The sequence below is a fragment of the Dipodomys spectabilis genome, unplaced genomic scaffold (assembly GCF_019054845.1).
Source record: "Dipodomys spectabilis isolate Male_0828 unplaced genomic scaffold, ASM1905484v1 ptg000352l, whole genome shotgun sequence".
Lineage (NCBI taxonomy): Eukaryota > Metazoa > Chordata > Mammalia > Rodentia > Heteromyidae > Dipodomys > Dipodomys spectabilis.
Window position 1 is genome coordinate 111,071 of NW_024871029.1, and position 19,115 is coordinate 130,185.

Below are 19,115 nucleotides of genomic sequence, written 5' to 3' on the forward strand. Positions count from 1 at the left end.
AGGTTTTTTTTGCCACTAAAGGGCTCTCCATCTTGGTTAGTCCATTTCATAAGGGCAACCATCACTTTGGACTAGTAGTTGTTCCTTATACCCATTATCAGGGGCCCGGGTGCAAGCTTTCAGTCCGAGGGCACTTCCTTCTCCCTGAGTACAGTCTGATCTGCCCCCGTGTCAATTAGGCAGTGAAACTGCTTCCTGCCTATGAAAATTCTCATTTTAGGGTAGAGTCCTTTCACCAGGTGGATGGTCCAATGGGCCTGGGTCTACCTGCCTTGAGGCTGCATGGGCCTTACAGCAGAGTGGTTTCCTCCTTGAGTTAACAGGGCTGGATGATGCCTCTCCCCTAGTTTGAAGGCTTCCCATCTAAAAAGGATCGACAATCCTTTTTCCAATGGTACTCCTTCCTGCACCTGGGACAGGGTGTAGGGGGTGGTTGGGATCCTCTGGTGGTGGATCCTCTAGTTGGTGGGGGATTTTGTGAACAGTCCCTCTTAATGTGGCCCTCCTGCCCGCATTTAAAACAAGTTCCTATCCCCGATGGTCTGGGAGTTCCTTCTCCCTGGGCTGCCAGCACCTGGGAAATAGCCTTCGTCATTGCAGATGTCTGAGCCTGTAAAGCTAAAGCTAGTGAATGGGACTTGTGCTGTTGGATTCCCACATCCTGCAAGGCCATTACCCACCTGCTCAGGGAACTCTCTCAATCCCTCCCAGGCTGTGTGGTGGTCTGTATTCATCAATTGCCAGATCAGCAGCCTTACAAACTGATCTCCAAGGTCCCCTGCCAGCAACTTGCAGTGAACACTCTGTGGTATTCGATCTATAAAATCAAGTAGAGGCTCACCCGGTTTTTGTCTCAATCCTGCTGTGGGGAACTCAGTGGGCCCTTCCTACTATTTGAACCATGCAACAAGTCCTGCCTGCCTTACCTGGTCATGGTACAGGCCATGTATTGTAGCCTGTGGGACACCACTGGAGTACCCTTCCCCTGACTCCTGTTAACATGGTGTAAGTAATAGGCATCGTGGGTTAAGCCTGTCAGTTATTCTCCGCCTGCACTCTGCATTCCTCCTTAAATAAGGCACACCATTTAAAAAACTGAGAACTGGTGAGGATGGCTTTGGCCACATCCAGCCAGTCCTTCAGGACACACTGGTGATAAGCAATGTCCTGTAATAGGATCTGGGCCCAAGGAGAGTTGAGCAATCCTCCACCACTGCTTTGCAGGGCTCTTTAAGATCCTTAGCTTCCCATGGATACCATTCCACCGGTCTGTTAGCTTCTGGTGCCAGATTGACGGTATATGCTTGGGGAAGTGAATCCTGTGGCCCAGAGTCCTGGATCCCGGGTGGTCCTTTCTTTAAGGGTAGACCTCCAAGTAGGTTAATTCCCTGGCCCTTGGCCCCTCCATAGAAGGGTGGTAGGGGTCCAATTCTTGGAGGTCCCACTGTGGGGCCACCATACCTCTCCCTAATAAAGGAAATAGGGTGGGGGCCTAGGACCTTCAGGGGCACCCTCGTTTGACTTCCACTGTGCATGCTTCTGTCTGATCAATGTGTTCTCAGTCGAATTTGACCCAATCCTTTTCCTTCTCACTCCCCAAGTCCTCCTTCTCCTCCTTCTGTGAAACAGAATTACACATATTTTCACTTATGCTGGAAGACCATTTAGCCTCGGCCAGTATATTTTCCTTTTGAGCCCCAAGTTGGGTATCAGATGTTGGGTCTTCGTCCATCCCTCGGAAGACGGATGGGGTCTGAGGAATGGTAAGTGCGCCACTTGCCCATTCCCCAGCCTCCCTTTGCCTCGGAGACAATCAGATGCAGTGGGGAGTTAAGTCAAGCAGGAACTCATTTATTAACACACAGCAAGCACTTTATAAAGCAAAAGATTGCAGAGCATGGAGGGGGAGGAAAATAAACAAACCAATCACTGTAAAGGTCCCTATCATATGCCTAAGCTTTCTATAGTTTACCTGCTGTTCACGAGCTGTTTAAGCACTGATGTCACTTTGCCAGATCATCATATCCAATTAGATTTTAACATAAACAACACGAGCTCTGTCCACTCAACTTCCTCTCAGTGCCATCTTTGCTGCCTATATGCCCCATACTGTTAGCTTTTGTATGACCTTTTTTTTTGATTATTTGGGAAAATGCCTAAAAGTGGGATTGCTGGATCATAGGGGAGCTTTTGAGGAACCTCCATATTGCTTTCCAAACTGGTTGAACACATTTACAATACCAGCAACTATACAGTAGTGCTTCCTTTGGACACATCCCTTCCAGCATCTGTTGATATTTGATTTCTTGATTATAGTATAGCCATTCTAACTGGGGTAAGGTGGAATCTCATTTTTTTTTCTCTTTTTTCTTTTAAATATATGCTTTTTATTGAAAAGATACTATACAGAAGCGTTACAGTTCCATAAGCAAGGTAATAAGTCCATTTTGTATCGATCATTGTTACATCCTCCCTTTTTTACTCTACCATCCTTTTCCTCCCCACAACTTCCCCACACCCTCATCCTTCTACCCCATTCCCCAAAGTTGTTAATTTCGTTTTCAACATAGTGTCTTTTAGATCTAGGTTTTACAATAGGTCATCTTGTATACTTATTTCAGCATTTTGTTATTTCCCTGCCCTCCTCAAATTTGAAAAATGTTTGTAAAAGTTTCAGGACACCACAATCAAATCATGTGGCATTAGGGCTCACAATTATTTTATGGGTAGAGAACTTGACAATTTCTTTATGTCTATTGGCCATTCTTATTTCTTCTTCAGAGAAAACTCTCTTTACGTCTTTAGCCCACTTATTAATTGGGCAGTTGTTTCTTTAAGGATTTGTTGTTGGGGAATTTAACTTTTTGAATTCTAAGTATATTTTAGATATCATACCCTTGTTCATTTTGTGGCTAGTGAAGATCTTTTCCCACTTGGTAGGATTCCTATTGATCTTGCTTGTTATGTCATTTGTCATTCAGAAGCTTTACAACGTTTTTTTCTTTGTCCAACGTTTTCTTGATTTGTTGTGTTTCTGTGTCTTTATTGAGAAAATTTTGATCCATCCCTAGGAACCCTAAAATTTCTCATCTTCCTTCCAGTGATATTTCCAGGGTGTATTCTTTCACTTCGAGGTTTTTGACCCATTTGGAGTTGATCCTGGGCAAGGTGATATATAAAGTTCTAGATTTTTTAACCAATTTTACCAGCACCACTTACTGAAAAGGCTTTCTTCTATTTATTTATTTGGGTCCCTTATCGAAAATGAGGTGTCTGTAGGTCTGAGGGTTCATTTTTGTTTCTTCAGTTCCATTCCATTGGTCCTCAGAACTATTCTTGTGGCTGTACAAAGCTGTTTTGATTACTATGGCTTTGTAGTGGTGTTTGAAATTTTGTTGTTATTCTTCCAGCACTGATCTTTCTCCGAAGGATTGTTTGTGCTATTCAGGGTCCATACAAATTTTTGGGATACTTCTATTTCCTTCAAGAATGAGGTTGAGTTATTGATAGTTATTGCATTTAATTTGTAAATAGCCTATTTCACGATGATAACCTTCCTAATCCAGGAGCATGGAAGGTTCTCAACTTCCCTAGTTAGGCTTTAATTTCCTTTGTCAGGTTTTTAACGTTTTCATCACCAAGACCCCTCTCTTCTCTAATTAACTCGTAGATATTTTATTTTTTGTCCCATACTATTCATCTAGACATCAACTAATCTTTCTTTGTAAATAGCTATTCCTATATATCAGCATTCTTTATATGGTCCATACAGCTGCAATAAATCAATCTTTAAGCATTATTATTGCTTTCACTTGTTTAGTTTATTTCCTACAGATAGCTAGGACAAGTTAGACTGTTTCTTTGAGAAAGAAACAGACTTCATTATTTGGGCTTTTAAAAAATGCTAGTGCTTATGAATCGTGCTTTCTAAACAATGATGCAAACACATCACAAATATAAATATTTCTAGTACAAATTTTATACTACAAATTGATTCGGGTTGCATTTGAAACCTGTTTAACTTTCATGTCCATTCTTGGTCACCATTCTGACATGAAGTTGGCAACATCATAGTAAGGATGAATTTTGTCTCTAAATGGTGTTTATTTATTTTGTTATAGGACTGTCAAGTATTTATATGTTTATTAGTGGGTAATTCCAAACAAGGCATTTTTACATGTTATTCCATTTCTTTTTTCTTTTCTTTTCTTTTTTTTTTGTCGGTCATAGTGCTTGAACTCTCGGCCTAGGCTCTGTCCTTCAGCTCTTCAGCTCAAGGCGAGTGCTCTACCACTTGAGCTACAGCGCCACTTCCAGTTTTCTAGTGGTTTATTGGAGATAGGAGTCTCTTGGTCTTTCCTGACCAGGCTGGCTTTGAACCGCGATTCTCAGATCTCAGCCTCCTGAGTAACTAGGATTACAGGCGTGAGCCACCGGCGCCCGGCAAGTTATTCAATTTCTAACCAGGTGTTACCTTGCCTTCCTTGTAGATATGCTTGATCTTTGTATATGTCTTCTTAATTCACATCTTCAATTCATAATGATTCAAAGTAATAGTAAAACAGGCTAAGATTTCTCAAAGCATGTACTAGCAATAATTATGTAAAAAGAGGAAAGAGAAAGTTCTCACGAAGGGTTTTTAAGGATATATCATATATATTTATTACACAAATATTGTTACTCTATAATATAATTTATAGAGACATATCAGTGAATGTGGGCTTATGTATATACATATAGGCTTTTGACATAAAGTTACAGTTAATCAACAATTATATAAATTACAGACTAATATCTTAGAACATATATAATAATTGCATAATTTTTAATTGAAGACTCTATTGACAAGTTCATATAGAATATATGAGTCAATTAGGAATTAATAAAAATATGATGTAACTATTCAAACTTTCATAAATGATAGTAAAATATGTACTGACATATAGAATATGTTGTCTACTATATGTCACGGTTCTAGTACTAGGTACATCACCTATCATTAATTTTCATAACTACAAAGCAATTTTATTTAAAAATCTCCTACCAAAGCTTTTTAGGTTTATGCTGAGGAAACTTTGGGAATATGGAAATTAAATATGGATGTTGGAAATATGTATTACTCAGTGGCCAATCCCTTCATTAAATAACTAGTGGATATGAAAAAAGAAATGGTAATCAAAGTTTTTGGTGTTACAATAATAAGGACAGAATATTGTGGGTGTACAAATCTACCGGTTTGGAATTACTATTTAAGAATTGTCAGGCACTGAAGCATTCCAATTTTGTTTTGCAAAGAACAACAGAACATGATTTGAGACGATTTTAATAAGACCGGCATGGGAGAGAAAAATTAGAGGCCTGTTTAGTCTTTAAATAGAGATTCTGGCAATATCTCTGAGAAATACAAATAACGTGTGCACTTAGGTACTGATAAAACAAGGGATAGTAGGGAAGTGCTTGATATCTCATGAAACTAATCAGACACCAAAGCAGAGCAGGAACCCTTTCTGAATTACATAGAAATGATTCCCGTCAGAAAGCTTCTCATAAGCAATGATCAGATTTAGTAACTCTCTATTTTCAGTGTGTGCATCATTCTGGTGATATGACAAATAAAACTCTGGTAAGAATCAGGATCTAAGGAAATTCAGTCCAATGTGTGCTTTGATCCAATGAGTCAACGTATAATACAATGCCCAACTCCTTCTTATTATGATGAGATGAACTACAATTAATTTCAAATGTACTAAAATTCATTCCATTTGATCACTAGATGGAATTCTCCCTGTTATGGACCATCTGTAATCTGATTCTCATTCTCCTTCTTTCCTCTAAACCAGCGCTGTTTTCTCTGTCTTCCATTGTGGTCCAGTAGGCTACTACACTCAAGTTACTTTTGCTAATACTATTTTCCAAACAAGTAATAGAGATATATAAATTTAGAAAAAAAATTCAGCACATTGTTGAGATGGAAGTTGCGGCATTTAGCAATAATTGGTGCACATTGTATGTGTTGGAAAAATGTAACTTGATATGTCAGTGAGACTCATGAAGAAACAGGAAATAATCACTGGAGTTGTATTCTAGTCAGTGACATTAATGTATTTATGAACATTTGGAATTCGTACAAAGAACATTGTCAGAAGTTGCATACAGGCTGAGGAATATGAAAAATGATTTAATGAAAGTTTTCCTCTGTGGCAATACTAGAATTAGAATGACAGGCAATCACAAATGGATACTCACAAATAATAGTTTACTGATACAAATATCCATAAACTGATTGGCAATAGGGAATTTTTGGATCTTATAAAATCAAGAAGTGCATCTATTTCTTAATGATTTATACTGGCTTTCAATTCTTTGTATCGGTGTTTTATGCCTGGACAAAAGTATAGCAGAGTCTGAAAATGTAGTCATTGATAATTGCTGTACCTACCACAAACAGGATTTCATTTCCTGCCATGAACACTGATGGAAAAACGTACAAATATGTGAGAAAGTATCTGTCTCTTACTTTCATGTTGGTCGCTGTCTGGAAGGGCAGAAACACTCGATCTCTTTATATTCTCACATATTTCCATTTTAATATGCAATTTGAGAGGTTTCTCCATATATTGATTCCTTGAGATATGTATAGACTCTGCAATCCAAAATGAATTGAAAATGCTTAGGATTTCATTAAGTATTAGGATTCAATCAGCCACAAGAATTATACTTATTTTAAAAGGATTCTCCAAAGAGGAACCCATCATTTTTTATTATTCAATAGGAAAAATATGTACATCACCAGAAAAAAAAACATTTTTTTTCCAAAATTACTATGTCTGCTGATCATCTTCTGAACTCATATATCTAACTATATCCTAACTACAATTTTCCAACTTTCTTTCACAATGTAGATCTTCATAAAATATGCCTAAAGAACAAGTCCAATTAGCAACAGGAATACGTTAGTGTATTTTTATTCATGTAAAATATTACCTAAAAACAATGTGTAATTTTAAAAACAAAAATCTGTATAACACCAGTTTATATGAACAATGAAAGACTTTATGTACAACACAAGTAGTACTTAATGATTGCACTCATCTGTAAAATTGATTTCTAAAATTGGTAATATCTTGGATAGAATTTGCTTATGGCACATCACTACTTTCCAAATATGCTGGGATTAGAGAATTTAGCATTTATCCTAGTTGTAATTTAACTTCAAATCAAGGAAGAAAAATTGTTAAAAATCATTAGTCTAAAATTCTCTTGAAGAAGAATTTTTGAAAACCCAACTTTGCATTGATCTCAAGGAAAATGATGTTGGATATTTCTGCTTGTCGTCGCTCTTTCAAAGAGGTAGAAAGATAGAGCACCTTCCTCCACTCACTTTCTTCTATATATTTCATGCCTTTTTTGCTGGCTTATTTTTTTAAATTCAATGAGCAGTTTCCATCTCTTCCTCATCATTTTACTAGGGTAGTGCAAATCTCAAGGCATTGGACATGATGAATTTCACACAAAGTTAAACATAACAAATGATATTTGAAAGGAGAATTTGCGTTATATATATAGATCGTTAATTTTGAATTTGTGCTTGTTATTACATTGTCAAATCCATTATCTCATACAACAATGTATCATTCATACATTTTTGTGTCCATAGAGTCAATTAGTGCTAAACCAAACATATTTGAACAAAAGTTAATGTCTTTAATCATCAAAGTACAGGAAACAAAGTATATCAAAATACATAAAAATATGTAAAATAAATGATTTTACAATCTTCGTCCAACTTATTTGATGGTTGTTATTGGGCAGGTAATAATTATATGTGAGGGAATTATGCTTGAGCAACATATACTGAGTGCATTTCTCAAGGCAGGTTTTAACTCTTCTTAGTGTACTGGTGCAATATGTTTCAAAATCTGTTTGTGTCCCTTGTGTTCAGACTTATTTGGAGAGTCGCTTCTAAACCAATAAGAGGATCCTGATAATTTATTTTTTTTAATTAGTCTATGTTTAAGTGCTGACTAACATTGAACAACTGGTATTAGTTTCTATAAAGTTTCATAAATAAATTTATTTTCATCTGAAAGGAAACGTAGCTAGGGATTTATATCGACTACTACAGTGGTATTGTCAGGCGAGAAGCACACAACACATCCACTGGAAGACAAATGTATATGACTCAAATTTATATTAACTACATGAAATCTTGGTCCTGTGGAATGTCTTCTGAACAGACTGTATACACTCTTATGTAACTTCCATTTAAATATCACTTTATTCCATGCAAAATTTATATAAATGAATAATTCAAAAAATGTTACAGAGAAAGAAAAGTGTCACTAATTTTCAAATAGTTAGTGAACAAAAGATTATTTTGAGATTTGTTTCACAAATGTGTTTATTCATTAAATGTGATACCTTAGTCAACATTGTCAATGACTTGTTTATTGATGACAAAGCAGTTTTTCACCAATTTGGTGATTGAAATCTTTCCTGATTACCAAATGTAATGAATTTTTTTCTTCCTTACTGGTTTTTGTATGTTAATTTCACATTTACGCTTTATTTCATATGTAACTCTAAGTAAATATTCTTGCCTTATGGATTTCTATCTCTAGCGACGCTCTGTGTATGGTTACATTGATTACTGCAGAAGATGATTGCAGATTTCTGTTTTTCGCAAATCAAGGGCATTGCTATGTCTCCTCTAGGTCCATGTTTAGAAACAATGTTGACATGAAGAAAACAGAAATATTATCTCAGGACATAGTACTTATGTACAACTATAACTATTAAATTTATTTGAAGTCCTATGTAAAAAAAAGATTTCCCAGAATGTTTTTATTTTTAGTGGAATTAATCTAGTGCTATTAAATCGTGCATATGAAGGAAACGCAGCCAAGTTCACAGAAATGTTCAGATGAATTTTGCAATTGCTTTTAATATAAAATTTATTTCAAAATACATATTGTGTTTACTGAATTTCGTAGAGTATTCCCACATTGTAAATCACATTTGAAAATTATGCCTGAAAATTCTCAGAAGCTACTGAGAATATAGTCATATGTAAATTCATCTATGGGATAATATCATTTCACCTAGTGGATAATATCATTTTTCCAAAATATACTCTGATATTAACCTGTTTACTAGAAGTAACTGCTAGGAGATATTAAAGATTAACCCTTACTTTTTGGGAGTTGAGAGAAAGTCGGGATAAAAATTTAGATATGGTTACTATAATTCCATGATAGAAACAACACTTCACTTCAGTGTATAATCTTCTGAAATTTCAATCAAACCTAGAAACAAAGATGTGAGAATGAACTTCTAGGAATACAACATATGATACTCAGAAAAGCTCTGGATATGAGTAACGTATAGATTCAAGGGTAAAATGAATAACATAAATGGATACACATGGTATAACTGGTGTGGGTACATTAAGATATCTAGTGAAGATATGAAGACTCACCAAAAACAGCAGAAAGTTCTTCCATCAAATAGACATTTCATTTGCAGTGGTCATTCCAGTGCCTCTTCTTTGTGCAAATCCAAATACTGTACTACTCATACAATCAGTTTCCTATTCATAATCTCAAGTCCTTCATTGCCAAGGAAACTTATGTCAAGTGAAATGCTTCCTTCTGGCACAAAAAGAGAAGGGAAGTTTCCATTTCTGAGTGCCATGATTTCCATCAAAAAATTCACTGGAATTGTGCTAGGTTTCAGTAGAACTGTGTCACTGGTTTCTTCTTAACATCTAATTCACTGGAACTACAATCAAACTGTTCTTACCTTATGTAAAAATGCTTTCATATCACTCTTGTTTTAATGGTGTGCTTGTTTCAGAGAAGTACTTATCCTGTTCCCTAAATATATTCACAGCAAAACATGATATGTAAATAGTTATACTTAACCCATTGAAATAGTCTGACTGGAGCATAGTATAATTTTCTTTTAATGAAATTTATCCAGTAAAGAGTGAAGTAATGGCTTGCAAATATAAATATATTAAAAAAATGAGTCTTTAGTGAGAAAATATTTTACACTGTGTAAAGTATAAAACAGTATGTAAAAGCTCTGTTGGTATATGATATCGTAGTAAATGATACCAGACCTATGGATATTAAAATTTCATCAGATAATAAAGGAATTAATGGCAAGAGAAAATGATGTTAATATCTGATGTATCACTAACCTCCACTGCCCACTCCCCCACCGGGATTTTCTCAAATATACAACTAATCAAGCATATTTAAAAAGAGCAAGACACAGGGAAGTACTCAATATACATTTTTGCAACATAGTAATTCTAAAAATATGTATATAAATTGGTAGTTTGTCATTATACCTTCCAGGCCTAGAATATGCTACCCATATTTTATACAGCTTCTCTTGATCACATATGACAGAAGGAAACAATTCACAATTGTATTTCAAATTGTCTAAAATTCTCTGAAATTTTTAGTATTGAGTAACAGCCATTGGATGTAATGCCATCCTTTCAGTTACAAAATTTTTGCAACAGGTACCTTCTGGTACATACCAGATAGCATGTTCTGTAAGTCAATTGGCTTGAACTCAGGGTCTTCATATATCTCTAACTTCGTTTTGTTCAAAGCTATACTCCATTAGTTGTAACACTTCTTCTTATGGGTAATTAGAGATCGAATTGTATATGCATTCCTTCTCCTGGTGACTTTGACCCTCCCATCCAAAATTCTCTGCCTTCTGAGTACCTTGGTTTGGAGATGTGAGACAACAGCCTGCACCTAGGAAATTTTACACAAGAATAGTATTAACATATTAAATAAACGAAAAGGAAACTTTGGGACTATTGATACTCAAAGCTGTTCTTTGGACTCTGTTTTAAATGGTACCAAACTTCCTGATACAAATATGCAGTGATTCTGAACCAAGCAACACAAAAAAATAGGAATATCTTCGTGTTTTCAACATTATAACATGGTTATCAGTGACTTTTGCATTTTCACTGGTTTGATAATGGAGTTTTGTAAACTAATAAGAAGAAAAGAAATGCAATTTGAGACAATACCATGAAAACAGACATGGGAATGTGGAAATAGAAGGATGATATCTGTTCGTGATTGAATAATCTAGAAATATCAAGAGCCAACTGAATGACATACAGGAATAGTATTTGGACGGGAAAAATTTGCCATCTCGTAAAGAAAATCACATTCAGTAAAGAAAGCGGGATTGCATCTGTAAGAAGGAAGAAAACATGCCCACTAGTTGATTTTTACAAAAAAAAATGCCATATTTTAGACTATCTTTCTTGAGATCTGTCTTTGTTATTATGATACGTCAAAGAATGCTCATTTTTAGTTCATTACCTCAGGACTGTCAAATCAAATTCTGATTCTGTCAACTGAAACATATAATAATGGCAGGAACTGCCTCAAAACTTTGAACATCCTGTTACTCTTATCTTATATAAGAAAGTTTCTGAAAACTATGTTAGTACTGAGAGCCTTGATGGAATTTTCTGTATTTAGCACAATTCTCCAAATGGAAAGTTCATCTGATTATTTATTGCTTATACTTCTTTTCCATCTTTTGTCTAGTAATAAATTTGGAGGAAATTGTTTAATGTGTCAGTGCATTTTTTATACTAAGTAATATAAATTATGATTCAACAGTTAGTCTTACTAAGTAATATAAATTATGATTCAACAGTTAGTCTTCCACATACAAAATTGCGGGTCTCAATAGACAATCTGTAGATTGATATTTTTTAATGAAAACTGCCAACTGACAGTACAAAAATGCTTTACATGCTTTGGATAATATTTGAAGTCATTCAATACTCTAACATGGGTGGAAATTAAAGGAAAAAAATGAACAAACTGTGTTTTCAATTCTAGCAGAATTAAATGACATCAGCTGGGTGTAAAAATTGTCAACCACATAACATGGCTTAAATATTTCATACTGCACATACTTCATTCTTCTTGCAAAGTATAAACATAATTATTTGGAGAGCTAACATAGATTGTACTCCTTATTTTTCAGAAATAAATTCACAAGTGTTTCCTCTCATTAAAATATATCGTTTTATTGTTCATCATAATTTATATCATTAAATTATATCCTGAAGATAGTAATGATCAATATTTTGTTATACAAAATAATAACTTTTCAGTAAAATCATTTCAACATTATTAAGAATAAGGAGAGCGGAAATGTAATTATAAACAAAAACGGACTATATAACTTCACACTATGATTTATATAAAAGATATATAAAATTGCTTGTACAATTTCCTCAAAGCACAGAAATAATTAAAAATATCATGCAAACATTTTTGTGAGTATAATGTGTAACTACATGAAAAAATTTAGAGTGTTACAAAATTTAAAATGATCCAATAATATCTCAAATCCTAGTGCAATTTTATACTTATAATTAGGAAGACCTGTTTCTTTAATGCCTCCATTGTAGCTATATTTATTCCTTCCCACTGTTCGGTGGGGAATTGCAAAGAATTATCTAAAATGGTTTTCTGCATAGAATTTCAACTAAAACATTGAGGATAATTTGAATTCATTGAAGTTGAGTTGTTGACAATTGAACTGTATTTCAATTTGCAGAAACCTTTTTCATGCAGAAATCTACGGAAGTAAGAATAAGAAATATGAATGCCTTGTGCAAAAGTAAGACAGCATACAACTCTGGGACATTTAGAACCAAACAATTTTTAAATTCCTATATTGTGAATTTATAAAAATCAATCAATTTGATTATTGTACCCATTGGACCACAGCAGGACCCTTTCAGACACTCATGGCAAAAGAAAAGCCATGAGAAAGAATGGCATTACTCCATTTGTTAGGAAATGGAAAGACTTGGAAAAAATTACATTAAGTGAAGTAAGCCAGGTCCAAAGAGACAAAGGTCCCAGAGTTTCCCTTATTAATAATAACTAATACATGAGTAGGACAAGTAGAAAAAGATGATGTTAAGCGAAATGAACCACAAGATAAGGATTGAATTAATTTTAATTATTGCTATTGTTTCTAATGTATATATAATGTACCATGTGAATTTTTGTTTGTTTGTATGTTCTTTCCCTCTCCATCCCCCTGGCATAACCCCTGTTTTCACTGTTTGATGTCGGTGTCCTGCCTCTCATATATACACTTCTCTAATTTGGGGAAGGCAAGGGAAAACACGAAATGCTAAAGTAGGGAAGAAGTTTGGCCCATTGTAACAAGAAAATGTACAAGATACTATGTTGAAAAAGAACTTTACAACTATGGAAGATGGGTCCAGGGGAAAGGAGAGTGGGAGGTGGGAAAGAAGGGATGGTAGGGGAAAATCAAAGAGGACGCAACAATGCTCCATAGGAAATTTACTCATTACTATGTTCATGTAACTGTAACCCCTCTATACAATACAAAATAAACAAAAACATTTAAAGAACAAATAAGAACGTATTTTGGATGGCAACAGCTCTTCATTAAAGGTTAACCTGCAATACATAAGAGCAAAACCTCATGAACTTTAATCACAAACCATCCATAGGAAACCTGAAAACATCCTTTTTCTATCTATGCAAATTCTCATCAATACTAAGCAAATGTTGATCCCTTCAATAGCCAGGAAGAAATGTCACCTTCAATAAGTCATGTTTCTTTTCACTACTTTAATATTTGGATGGGAACTCGATTTCTCTGATGGCCCATCTAAAGCTCTCTTACAGTTCATGAACCTAGAACACTGCTATACTTCTTATGGCATCTGAAAACTCACTCCTAACTTCACAGTGCAAGTAAGGGTCCTTCTTCACGTTAGTAGTATTTTCAATCTTGATGAATCAATGGAAAATTATGCTGGATGGATTATTTCACCTTTGAAAGTGAATAGCAAAGGGATTATACTGTTAATGCTTTCATCCATCAGCTTATCCATCACTGTTTATACTGTCATAAAATGCCAGTGTTAAAATGCATGCAAGAAGAATTGATACCTACATAGAGCAGCTTTCCCAGCCAGGAATGTACAATAAATTTTATTTACACTCTCACAGAATACTATGACTATACAACAGAATTAAACTTAACATATTTATGAGAATTTCCCACTAAATATGGAAAGTAATTTTTTGCTTAATTATATTTTGCTAATGGTAACAGCAGTTACCTAATACTTCACCACAAATTTTATTTCTATTGAACTACAGAATTTCATGCATGGATTATGTCTGCATTCTGGAATATTTTTAACCTAAACAATCAATCATATCAATGTATAGCCATACTAATTTCCTTTTTCAAGTTTTGAAATTTTGCATCGTAGAGATTCTTCACTTTTTAAATCAAGTTACCTCCTAGACATTTTATTTTTTGTGGGGCTATGAGAAAAGGAGTTTTCCTGATCTTAGTCACGCTCTTCTGATTATTGGCATACATGAGAGAAATTAGTTTTTGAGGGTTATTTTGTATCGTGCTAAATTACCAAAGTTTTGATCCAGCTTGGGTAACTTGGGAATGAAGTACATGTGGTTCTTTAAATACAAGATCTTGCCATCTACAAAAACTGAGAGTTATAATTCTTCTTTCCCTATTTTGATTCCATTTATTTTTACATTTTTTCTCCTTGCTTTTGCTAGGCATTCTACTACTAAATTGATGAGAAATGGAGAGAGTGGACATCTTTTGCTCATTCCTGAAACTTGATGAAATGTTCTTAGGTATTCGCCATGAAGTATAAGGCTGGCTGTGGGTTTGTCATACAAAGCCTTTATTATATTGAAAAATATTCCATGCCATATACTAGTTATTACAAATAAGGGAAACCATGGGGCTTGTTTCTTTTAGGCCTGGCTTACTTCACTTAATATAAATTTTTCCAAGTCTTTCCATTTCCTAACAAATGGGGCAATGTCATTCTTTTTGATGGAGACATAGAATTCCATTGTGTATATATATCACATTTTTTTGATCCATTCATCTACTGGGGGCATCTGGGTTGGTTCCATATCTTAGCTATGGTAAATAATGCTGCAATAAACATAGTTGCGCTGGTAGCTTTAGTATGGTCTTGTGAGACAAGCACAGATGGTCAGAAAGCTTGATGTTAAGTGAAATGAACCCCAAGATTAAGATTCAAATGTTCTTTTTTGTCTTTCTTGCTATTGTTTCTAACATATTTATAAGATTTTTTTTTGTTACTTTGCATGTCCATCCCCACGGTGTCACCCCTGTTTTACCTGTTAGTATAATTTGTTGAGGGGAAGGGGAAAAAACAAATTTTTTAAATAGGGAAACAGTTGGACCACTGTATCAATGAGATGTACAAGATGTTATGTCGAAAATAGACTTTACAACATTGGCCAGGGATAAGGGATAGTTAGGGAGGGGAGATGGAAAGTGATGGAAAGGGAAACAATGGAGGAGACAACAATGCCTGATAAGAAATGCACTCATTACTTTGCTCATGTAATTTTAACCCCTCTGTACGGTAATTTCATAATTAAAAAAAGGTTCCATGAATTCCTAGTTTTTCCAGAGCTTTAATCATAAAGTCGTGTTAGGTCTCATAGAGTGATTTTTCTGCATCCATTGAGATAACTTGTGGTTTATAAACTTGCTCTTGTTGATGTGATAAATGATATTAATTGATTTGTGTATATTGAACCAGCTTTGCATCTTGGAAATAATCCTGTTTTATAGTGATGTATCATTTTTTGATGATTTGTTGAAGTCAATTGTCCACAATTTTGTTGAGGAGTTTAATAACGATATTCATCAAAGTAATGGTTCTCTTTTTTGTTGAGTCCCTGCCTGGTTTTGGGATGAGGGTTATGATGGATTCATAGAAAGAGATTAGTAGTGATGTTTCATTTTGAATTCCATTGAAAAGTTCGAGTATTTGTGTGAGTACTGCTTTCGAGCCCATGTAGAATTCACTTGTAAATCCATTCAGTCCTGGACTTTTCTTGGGTGGGAGGTCTGTTATTTCAACTTTGATGCTTGATACAGGTTTGTTATGTCGGTTTAAACCATGTTAGTTTAGTGTGGGCATGTCAATATTAGCTAGAAATTAGTCTATTTCATCCAGATTCTAAAGCTTATTAACACAAAATTTTGAGAGGATTTGCTTACAATACACTGTATTTTGGTTGTTTCTGTGGTGATGTTTCCATTCTCATATCTAAGTTTGTATGGGTGTGTTCTCTTGTGTTTCTCATTAGGTTTGCTAAGGACTTGCAATTTTGTTAATTTTTTCGAAGCACAACTGTTTGTTGATGGGTTTTTGGATTGTAATTCATTTAATTCTTATTTAATTTTAATTATTTCTTTCCATCTACTAGATTGGATTTAGTTTGCTGTTCTTTTTCTAGGGGTTTCAGCTGCCTTGTGAAATTGTTGGTTTCAAATCTCTCCAATTAGATGATGTAGGAATTTGAAGCTATAAATTAATTATCTCTCTTTTCTGCCTCCTGGAGGAGCTGGCTATTTGTGTGTTGAGTTTTGTTAAATATCATGAATACTTGGATGGTCCGGTGGTTCTACACTGTGTTTTTTAGCCTCCATGTGTTACAGGATTTTCTTTCATGCTTTTTGGTGTTGAATTTAATTTTATTTCTGAGTGAATGCAGGACATCATTTCAATATTTCTGTATTTGAGAACCAATGGAATAGAATTGAAAACCCAGAAATGAACCTACAGACCTATAGCCATCTAATCTTCGATAAGGGAGCTTAAAAAATAAAATGGAAGAAAGACAGCCTCTTCAGTAAATGGTGCTGGCAAAATTGGTTAACTACTTGTAGAAAACTAAAGCTAGATCCTTATATATCACCCTGCACCAGAATCAACTCCAAATGGATCAAAGACTGCGGAGTCAAAGCAGACACTCTGAAAACATTACAGGATGGAATAGGAGAAACCCTAGGTCTCCTTGGCTCAGGCCGAAATTTTCTGAATAGAGACCCGGAAACACAACAAATCAAAGAAAGGTTGGACAAATGGGATTGCATGAAGTTGCAGAGCTTCTGCATGGCAAAGGACATAGCTGGCAAGATCAATAAAAAGCCAACGGATTGGGAGAAGATCTTCACTAGCCATACAACATATCTAAAATATGTTTCTAGCCATAGTTTCATATCTAAAATATACTTGGAACTCAAAAAATTAAATTCCCAACAACAAATCCTCAAAGAAACAACTTCCCAATAAATAAGTGGGCTAAAGACTTAAAGAGAAACTTCTCTGAAGAAGAAAGAAGGATGGCCAATAGACACATTAAGAAATGCTCAACATCCCTAGCCATAAAAGAAATGCAAATAAAAACAACATTGAGATACCACCTCACTCCAGTTAGAATGGCAAAAATCAAGAACTCTAACAACAATATTTCTAAATTTGGACAAATTTTCTTTGTGATCTAAAATGTGGTATATTTTGGAGAATGTTACTAGTGCTGCTGAGAAAAATGTGTATTCTGCTGCTGCTGAGTGAAATATTTGGTAGATGTATGTTAAGTCTAGTTGATCTATGGAGTTGTTCAGGTCTGAGATTTTTCTGTGTGAGTTTTTGCTGGGTTGATCTATCCATCGGGTGTAGTGGTTTGTGAATGTCCCTAGTAATTAATGCCTTTGGATCTATGTGTTATTTTAGGGAAAGATGTGTTACTTAGATAAATTGTGTGTTCCATTGCTTGGTGAATATTTAGAATTGTAATATCCACCTGGAGGAGAGATTCCTTAATTAGTATGTAATGACCTTCTTTATTTCTTCTTGCTAATTTTAATTTGAAGTCTATTTTATGAGATATTAGTATTGCAACTCCGAAATGTTTATGTAGATTGTTTGCTTGATAGATTTTATTTCAGCCTTTCACTTTCAAAATATGTTTGTTTTGGTGGGCATAGTGTGTCTCTTGAAGGCTGCACATGGAAGTCTGGTGCTTTATGTCCAACCTAGAAATTATATGTTGCATAATATACATTAGTGTACATAATGTACATTAAGATTGAGAGGTGTTTGGTAGTTCCTGTCATGTTATCCATGTTTTGGGGGGCTGTGTCACCTGGGTTCTTCCTATGCTTTTTGGATTCTCTGTTTTGGAGATGTTTCTTTTCCTTCTTTACACTCTCCTGGGTTTTCTATGTGTAGGGCATCTTCAATTATCTTTTGTAGGGATAGTTTAGTAGAGATATATTGTATCATTTTTTTCTTTCTTGTGGAAGATTTTTATTTGACTAACATGGAGGGTTTTGTTGAGTATACTTGGTTGATATTCGTTTGTCTTTAAGGCATACAGACATCATTCTAGTATTTTCTTGCTTTGTTTCTGCTGAGAATTCTAAATTTATTCTGATTGGTTTCCCTTTGTAGATGATTGATCTTTTAATTTTAACAGCTTTAAGGATCATTTCCTTGGTCTGAATTGATCCTTTGCAGATTATATTGTGGCAGTGGGAGGGATGCAAAGCTAGATCAATATACACAAATCAATTAATGGAATACATCACATCAAAAACTGCCAGGAAAATAACCACATGATTGTATCAAGAGATGCAGAAAAAGCATTTGATATGATCTGAATCCCCTTTATGAAGATAGCAACAGAGAAACTAGGACTGCAAGGATCATTTCTCAATACAATAAAGGCTGTGTATGACAAACGTACAGACAGCATTATACATAATGGTGTAAAGCTAAAGCCATTTTCTCTAAACACAGGAACAAGACAGGATGTCCAATCTCTCCATTCCTCTTCTATATAGTATTAGAATGGCTCTCTAGAGCAATTAGATAAAATGAAAATACAAAGGGGATCCAAATTGGGAAAAAGGAAGTAAAATTCTCCCTCTTTGCAGATGACATGCCTTTGTATTTAAGGAACGTAGAGACTCCATTCCCAAGTTACTCAAGCTGATTCAAATCTTTGATAAAGTAGCAGGGTATAAAATTAACCCTCAAAAAAGAAATGGCTTTTCTGTATGCCCATAATTAGAAGAGCAAAGCTGAAATCAGGCAAGGAACTCCTTTTGTAATAGCCACAGATAAATTAAAATACCTAGGAATTAACTTTAAAAAGTGAAGGACATTTATGATGAAAACGTTAAGATCC